We start from the raw sequence: 9,236 nt of genomic DNA, 5'->3' as shown, positions 1-9,236 counted from the left end.
ACGTTGTTCAGTGCTCCCATTAGAGACACTAATTTTTATGGTGGAGCACACTCATCTCCCTATTATAGGAATAATTTAATTAACTTGGAGAAATGTAATTAATTTTAATTGTTCACGATAATTCATTGTTTAATATGATATTAATAATTTTTTTTTTTAAATCCTAATGCCCAGTAACTGTCCTATAATGTGGTAATTAAACTCACATAGAAGAAGTACTTAATTTAAAGCGATTGCAAATTGTTTCTGGTCTCCAGAGCCTAAATCAGTGCTGCAGGAGGAGGTGAGATGGGAGGAAGGGCTGTGACCTCAAGCCTGAAATCCATCTGCAGGCATTCATTTAGGCAGAGGGCTCTGTTTTCTGTGGGCTTTGTCCTTCTGAAGTCCTCCTAAAGGTGTTCAAGAACCATGGAGATGTGGCCCTGAGGGACACTGTCATTGGGCATGGTGGAGATGGGCTGGGGTTGGACTTGGGGGAATTTTAGAGATCTTTCCCAATCTTATTGATTCTGTGGTTCTATGAGTGGACGTGTTGGGGATGGGTTGGCAGTTGGACTAGATGATCTTAGAGGTCTTTTCCAACTCTTAAAGACTCTACGATTCATCTGTGTGGGGTCTATCACTGTTCCCCATTTGCTTGGTGCACCCCAAAGGTGATGCATCCTCACCCAGCACCCCACAAACCAAGGCTGTGGTTGTGCAGTACTACTCCAAGCCCATGGGGAAAAAAAAGAGAAAAAAAAAAAAAAAAAAAAAAAAAAAAAAAAAAAAAAAAAAAGCAGAATGGCCCAATACAAAGAGTGCCATGGGGTTTTCTCCTTCTCCTCCCATGGAGCACAAGGCACAAAGAGGTATCGAACAGAAAACATCACCACTACGGGGAAGGATCTTGGTGAGCATGAGGGTGTCTTCTGCAGCTGCACCGAAGTTTTTAAGTCAGACACATTCACTTCCCAGGGCTGCACTCCTCTCTTAACTATCTTAAATGCTTAAATGCACACTTTATATCAAGGAATTAGATGTTGCTCATAGCTTTTTAAAGCTCAGAAAGGACACCCCCATAGGACTGTTTGCTTTCTTTGAGTGGCATCATCTTCAGGAAAGGATCTGTCCTCTAATTATACCATCTGTGCTTAGGGAGGAGCCAATTGCATCCCCTGTTTTGCTATTTTTTTTTTCTTCTCTTCCCCCCCTTTTTTGTTTCTTCTCTAGAGAAATTGCAACTTTTTTTTTTTTTTTTTCCTGTTTGTGGTTCTTTTTTTGTTTTGGTTTATTTTTCTTGTATTTAGCTACATGCAAAAGCCATTATCAAGCTGGACAGCTGCAACAGAACTTTGAACCCTAGCAGGGTGCAGCCCGTGGAAAGTCACCTGCTCACGAAGCCCAGACTTGTACGCTCACACCCACAGTCCTTAGGGCTCAGAGGCCCCAGGTTGGGGCAATTCAGAAGGAAACGCATAATGGAGTGTGCTGGTTGCAAAGCAGCACCCAGGTGGGTGCAGCATCCTACTGCACCAAGCATCCCCCAAGCACATCCCCATGCATCCCTGTAGGACTCAGAGCATGACCAGGAGCCCAAGCAAGGACACAATGGGCCCAAAATGAGGGCAGAAGCAGCAGATCTGGGGCCGGGAGGCCACAGCTGCTGAGGACTGGAAGCACGTTAGCTTGCAGAGTTTTCCTGCAGCTGGTCCCCTGATGAGCTACAGTCACACCGTCAATGCCAGCACTATTAACTGCTGCTGCAAACTGTTCAAACAGGAGCAGGGATGCTAAGAGGGATGGATTTTCAAGCCTGGAGCAAGATTTATCAGCCTTTCCCAGTGCTTAAGGAAACAAGCAGGTGACCCAGGCCCAGTGCTGAGGAAAGGATTTCTGTGCAATGCAACTCATTCTGTGCACCCTATAAAGTCCCTGGGGTTTCCTCTGTTCTGTTTTAACGACAGAAGGAGAAGCTGGTGGTTTGAAGGGGAAGAATTGGAAGGCTTCGGTGCACTCACAGAGCAATTACTGTCGCCTTGTTGCAAACCACAAAAACCATCCTCTGTCCTTGCATTTCTAGTCAGCCCCTGCTTAGTGCCATTAGGACCTCCAGAAGCCCCTTTTCACCCATTAAATCTCTGATTTCCACCTATCTCTTGCGAAAATAAAACCCAGATTTGCCATGCTCTTAGCGGGGAAGAGCAGCATGTCTCGAGCGCAAAGCTTTGCTAAAAATACCTCTGCAGAGCTGAGCTCGCCACCGCCCGCTTTGATGACACAAGAGACAGCCCCGCGCCATCGGCAGCTGTCATTAGCAGCTTGCATCTGCCTGGCTGGCAGCGATCAGCACTGTTTTCATGCAGAGGTGTTGAAAATAAATAAATAAATAAATAAAAGCATCATTTGTTTTCTTTGCCAGCCCAGGAGCTCTCAAAGCTGCCAGGGATTTGCTGCACAACACCTGTTTTCTCCTTTTGCAGGTGGGTTGGGTTAAATACGGTGCGTGGGAGAGGAATGGATTGCTCCGGTGCTCAATAGAGGGTATGGAGATAAAAGGGAGCAGAAATAAACCCCTCCGAGTAAACGTGGTGGTGAAGAAGCAGGGGCTGAGCATCTCTGCAAGCTCCTCTCTTCACTGCTGGGTGCAAGGAAAGGGAATGTCGGGTCTGATGGGCTGCATCCTCTGCCAGACCCATTTTTGCTGTTTTCCCGCAGTCCACCATGACACAGCACATACTACTTCCCCATCCTAAGGAGTATTTTGGCAGAGCAGAGCCTTGCACGGGGTGTCCAAGTCCCACCTGCCATTTGCTTCCAAAGTGCTGACCATGACGAGGTTTTGCACTGATCTCAGCTCACCTTTGGAGGCTCTCAAGACAGCAATGGAGCAGTTGAGCTGTGTCTCGCACAGCCAAAACTTGTACATTGCATCATTCTCCTCCGACGGCTGTTTGCCCATTGCTTCATGGCTCCCCATGCACTTTTCTCCTTTCAAATCACACCCAATGCTACAAAACCCTACTGAGTGACAGGAGCTGGGACTCTTGCAAGCCTCCAAATTAATTAGAAGGGTTTGTTTTGCTTTGGGAACAGGAGGACAGAGGGTAGAGACCAGCTGCTGGCTAGGCACCAGATTTGCAAAGGGAACTCGGAGTCGTAATTACTCCTTTCCCTTAACCTCATTGCACCTTGAGGTATTTTAACATCACTTTTGCTGGCAGTGAGGATTGATCGATCGTCCCTCCCTTGGCATGCAGATGGCCTGATTAATGTAAAACTAACCAGTCGCTCCCAACTCTAGGGAATTAATCACTTAAATGTGGGAATTACTCAATAAACCATTCAAACACGCAATAAACCAAGCCATTAAAAATTAATCGCTTGACATCCCTGCCATGTAAACAGAGCTAATAAGATTTGGACAGGGAACAAAGAGTGGGAAAAGCACCCCAGGAGTACATGGGTCGCTGACGAAAAAGGCATCTTGTGCCTCTTCTCCTTTTGGATGTCCTCCAGCTCTACCTGCAGGAGCTGAGTTTAATTAGCAAGGCTTGGTTGGGGAGATAAGCCACACTCGTCTCGCCATCCCATCTCCTCACTGCACATCCCTGCCAGCAAGGTGTGAGCCAGCCACATCGCCCAGCACTTGTGCTTTTTTTTTCTTTTATCTTATGTGTTCTTACATTATTTTTTCCCCAAATAACGGCATCAATAACCCTTGCAAAGGCAGTGTACCTTCCAGCCACTTCTCCAGATTCAACTCACCCAAGGACCAGCAGATCCACAATGGTGAACCAGCTTCATCTACCCTGGAGAACGGAAAGGGGTTATATTTTAAATCCCTTTCCTCCCATAATACATCTGACACTAATCAGGGATCCAGCCCCATGGGAATCAATGATTAATGATGTTAAATATAGCAGGAGATTGCGAGGGTAAAATTAGGCGCCATGCATAAAACATCACAGCTCCTTGTTAGATAGTCAAATTAGACTAATGGTTTGATGTTCACACGGGCTCTGACCCTGTAATTATGGACGGACTGGCTAACCTCCTCCCCAGCTGTATGCTGCTTTGATGCTAGCAATAAGAGGAGGAATATCCAGGCCAGAGCCTTAATGAAAAAGCCGGCAATCACCAGTGCCATTGGTGCCCAGGGATGTACAAGGACAGGGCTGAAGGCAAAGCTCTTCTGCGCTGCAGGAGTCAAGGTGAGGAGGGGACAAGTGTGACACGTGGCTGTGTATCTCAGCGGGGTGGCACCATTATTGGTTTGCCTAGCTTTTCCATCCCTCCAATATCCTTCCAACAGCCATCCTGTCTCTTCGCAACATCCCTCCAACATCCATCCTTATCTCTCTCCAACACCTATCCAACACCCCATTTGCAAAATTATCCAACTTCCCCCAGCACCAGGCCTAAATACCCCCCCGAGCACTAATTAGACTCCAGACAGAGCTATTAAGGAGTGCAAAGACAAGAAAGGAGTGAACAGGAAAGCAAAGCAGTCAAAATATATAACGAGTCTCTCTGAAAGCATTGCAAAGAACGTAAATCTGGCTGTAATTAATCTTATTATCTGGGAAAGAAAGAGACATAGAGCTGTTGCGTGCCTTGAAAGGACTGTCAAAATTTGAGGGCGGGAGGGATAAGCCTTTGGGAGAGTTTAAGCTTGGGTAGCCACCAGCCTTAAAGCCAGTTTAGAGGCAGATCAGAGTGACAGGGAAATAAGGATGGGAGTAAAGCAGCCCGGAGGAAGCAATTTAAATAACATTTGCTTAAGAAATAAGACAAAAATAGCATGGTAAGAATGAAACAGCTGCCTGTCACCAGAACCTCCACCAAGGGCTGGAACATCCTATCCCTGCTCATCCTGCTCACCAACATATTTTGGGGGGAAGAGGGGAAAAAGCTCGCTCTTAGAGGTCATGCCCCACATGATGTTGTACAGGTAGAAATTGGTGCATCCCAAATCCACAAGCATCCTAGGGTTGGTGGTTTGACTTGATGAACTTAGTTGCCTATTCCAACCTTAATGGTTCCATGATTCTATGATCCTGGCCCCAAAAAGATTTGGATGGGAAGGGGCTTCGCTCAGCATCATCACACTACAGACTGTTGGGACATCTTCTGGGGGTCCCATCCCTTGAACAGCTCACCTCCTCCATTCAGAGAATTGCCCTTAGTGAGTCTCAGCTGTCTGCTCTGTTAGGAACCTGAAACCAAGCTAGGCAGGGAGTGTGCACCCCACCCCCTTTTTAGGGATCACACTTTACTGAGGTCTCAAATTTTGGCCAGCTTTGCAGCAGATGACAATGGCTTTGTCAAGGCAGATTGGGCAGGATGCATTCACATGACAGATTCAGGTTCATCAGAGGGGGTTTTGGCTAACAACCTGAAAATTGTCGCTTTGACAAGGACTTCAAAAACGTCTGCCACAAAAATCGCTTAAGCCTTGTTTCCAAGAGAGCATTTTTTCCTCCTGCTTCCCGCAATCCTATTAGGATGGCCCACATCCAGCACACAGCATTGCAACAGGGATCCCACCACCACCTGCATCCAGGAGTGCATTCACCATACATTCCCCATCCCAACCAGCTTCCCTTCCCCGTGCATCCCCATTATTTCCCCCTCTGAACTCCCAAATCTCTGCATTCTGTTGCTCAGCACCGCAACGCAAAAGCAAAACCCATATTCCTGGGGATGACCACGTCCATCCTGAGGAGGAACAGCAACCAATTGACTCTCATTAAGAGTTCAGTAATGTCCGGGAGATTACAGCTTTGATAAGCACTCTACTGTACACCTGGGGTCAACCGTATTAGGAAAATGTAATTAAGCTAATAAATCCTCAACGGTTTTTCCCTCCTCTCCAGGGTACGAGTCGCACAGCAAGCCTCATTAGCTGCTGAAGCCGCACTTCCATCGAAGGTGGGCTGTAGAGCTCAAAGCTGTGCTTTGGGGATGGTTGCAAGCTAGGAAACAGAACAGTTGCCAGAGTCCCTACACCATTTCTCCACGCATACTGGTCACAGTTGCTTCCATCCAAAAAAGAAATGAATGGATCATTCATATGGGGTTAAAGCTTTTGTCTGTGGGCTGCAATCAGCCCTAAACTTCTCCCAGTATATTTCCCAATCGCAGCAGCAACTTCTTCTCTCTTCCCCGCATCTACTCTTGGAAACCTTCACTGGCACAGCTCCTGCATGACTAGGAATAGCAAGGCATGTGGAGGTCCAGCTCCTGCAAACAATGCCTCCTGATTAAAACAGCTGTTTAATATCCTGCCCCAGGAAGGGGAAACTCCAGCATTGTAGCATCTCATGTCCAGCACTCCCTTCCCTGCTCCTTTCATGGTGGGTGGTGATAGAAAGATGCTTGCACTACAGATGCATGCTCTAAAAAAGCAGCCCTCAGGCTCCAGCTCAGCATCCCTGTATCGCAGCACAAGTTGCGTACAGTCACATTCCAGCTATGGCACGATCCCCCACCCCCTGCCTACAAAGGTAACAGAGCAACTGCTTCATAAAGACATCATGAATCAGCCTTTAATATAGAGCACGTTGCATTATTTTTAGCCAGGACGCTATTTTACAATGCTAGTGCACAGGAATCAGACCATGAAATTGGCTGGATGCAGGCTCGCCTTGTTTGTCAGCGTGAACGGGCAAACAAGCAGCTGAGCAGTGCCAGGGTGAAATGTTGAAAGCGTTTAAGTGCAATTTAATGGCATCTTGAGATCAGCAAGCTGGGCATTGAGAAGGACATGGGATGGTTAGTCAACAGCGTTTCAGACAGTGGGTCCTGAGGGCTCTGCTCAAGCTAAGAGGAAGGTTTGCCCTAAAATTAACCTGCAGACCTAAATTCAGAGCCTGGTGGCAAATTGGTGCTAAACAGTGGCTGCCACCAATCTGGGTATGAGGTGTCAACCCCATCTAAGCAGAGCATGAGAGCAGAAAAACCTCACTGCAGCCCAACTCGAGCCAAAGAGACTCTTGGGGCTGATGGGCACCCCACTGCACTGCGATTGCCACTATTTGTACTACCAAGGCATTTCATGTTTGCCCAATTCTATATGATCCCCAGCCATGCCAGAACAAGTTCCATGGCTAAAATATAGCAAAAAGTTCCCAAAGAGCTCCCATATAGGCTGCCAACACCCCTTGTGTATGGCTTAAGGGGAAAATGGATCAGAACCCAAAATGCTGTGGGAGGATGTGGAGCCAGGAGAAAAAACAAACCCATCCAAGAGAGCTGAAGAGGGCAATCACAGCTCTTCTTACAGCCTAAATTGTTAGTTTAGCGAATTACAGCTGAACAGCCCGTGTTTTGACATCTCTCAAGTGTTTTGCTTCCTTTCCTTGCAAATCAAGGTTACTAGTTCCAAGCCCCAGGGCTTGGCCAAGAGAAGAATAAGAGCTTGACTTTAGGCAAGGGCAACACAGGGCTCCCAGCATCACCAAAATTTTAGGGATGGGGATGATGGGGTCATCCCAGGGAGGCTGCGGGTCCCCATCCATGGAAACACTCAAGCTCAGGCTTGGATGTGGCTCTGATCACCTGACTGAGATGTGGGTGTTCCTGTTCATTGCCGTGCAGTTGGACCAGAGGATCTTTTAAGGTCCCTTCCAACTCAAAAAGTTCAATGACAATAATTCTATAATCCCCATTGCTCCTCTGGAGCAATTGTGGGGCTGCAAAACCAAAGTTACAGGGTTATTACTGGCACTACACTGTCTCCACAAATTAACGGTGTGCAGTGAGAACAGAGCTGGCAGCAGGGCTTACCCTGAAGACGCCCCTCCGACACTGTGCTCATGGCAGAAGTCAGCTGGAAGCAGAGGTCAGGGCTGTCCCGCTGCTCTGGGGTTAATCGCTCCGTTAGGGCTCGGGTGAGGCATTCGCTTGGCACAGGCAATTAGCAGCCGGTATTTATTTCGCCTGCAGCAGATCGTGCTCTGTTCTGCTGGAAAAATAAAATTTTTTAAAAAGTGGGGAAAAAAAGAAACATTTAGTGCCCGGAGCTGTGGTCTTACAGCAGATCTGCCAAGTGTTTACAGAGCATCGGGGGGAACGGCTGCGGCTGAGCTGATCGGGGCCGACTGAACCCGAACTCAGCCCCAGCTGCCTTCACAGGAACTTATTTCCACTGCTGTGCTCCTCTCTGCTGCTGTGTTTGATGTCTTGCAGGGTCCCTGGGGGCAGAGCCGTCTGAACTAACACGGATTTCGGGAAGGTTTTATCATTGCTCCCAGGATCGAGTTCTCTCTGTGCTGGAACCACATTGCAAAGCTTTGATAGAAAAGCTGCAGCCCAGCGGGTTGCTGGTTTTGCATTGCAGGGATGCCACAGGGGATGGTTTGCAACAGAAATTCACTTGCTGGCAGCTACGCCTGGGGGTAGCCTTGGTGGCTATCAGCCCTGTGCACAATGCTTGCGGTGTTGCTTTCACTCCAACAGCAAACACAACAGCCAGCAAGGGCTGCAAAATTGTGGGGCAAAGGCACAACCTCCCTGTGCAAATACCCCCACTGCTTCTTGCTGACATTACTGCCAGGTTAAGTCACATTGTCAAAACCCCAAGTTTTCCCCAGATCTCACCTGGAATTTTGAGCCCGAAGCATCTTTCTCATCTCCAGTATGAGCAACGATGAGGCGTACCTTCTGCTGGAGATGCTCCAGCCCTGCCTTGCACACACCTGGGATGCTCTTGAGGATGTTAAGCATTCAACAGCATTCAGATTATTACCCGCTGCTCAGTTAGGTTTAATCCTTCCAAATAGCTGAGAAAATTCACTAGTAGGAATTAAGAGGGCACAGATATTGCCCGTTAGCTGCAGGAGGCGGCTCATCCCACTGCTCTCTATCTCTCTCCCCATTATCTTGGCTGGGGGGGGGGCCAAAGCCAAAGCTTTTGTACTAACATCGTTGGTTTACAATGGGCTGACCCTGCAGCAGCATTACCTGAGCACAGCTCCCACTGCAGCTGGGGAAAAATAGCAGGATTTGCAGCTGCAGTGTGAAATACCCACTGCTGCTGTTGCAAGCCCCTGAATCCAGCTGCTCTGAGCATCCACCTACAATAGTGTCTGCACATTAGCACTCATCCCTCTGTATGCAAACCTGTGGAAAGCTCATAGGAAATTGAACCAAAGCCCTTTTGCTTTCCTGCTAGCTCATTTGGAGCACACATTTTGTTGAAAGACCCCATTGTAGCACGAAGGCTCTACATCCCAGCATTTTCCAGCAGCCAT

This window comes from Tetrao urogallus (genome assembly GCF_951394365.1).
Source record: "Tetrao urogallus genome assembly, chromosome: 21".
Lineage (NCBI taxonomy): Eukaryota > Metazoa > Chordata > Aves > Galliformes > Phasianidae > Tetrao > Tetrao urogallus.
Note: the sequence above shows the minus strand (reverse complement) of the source record.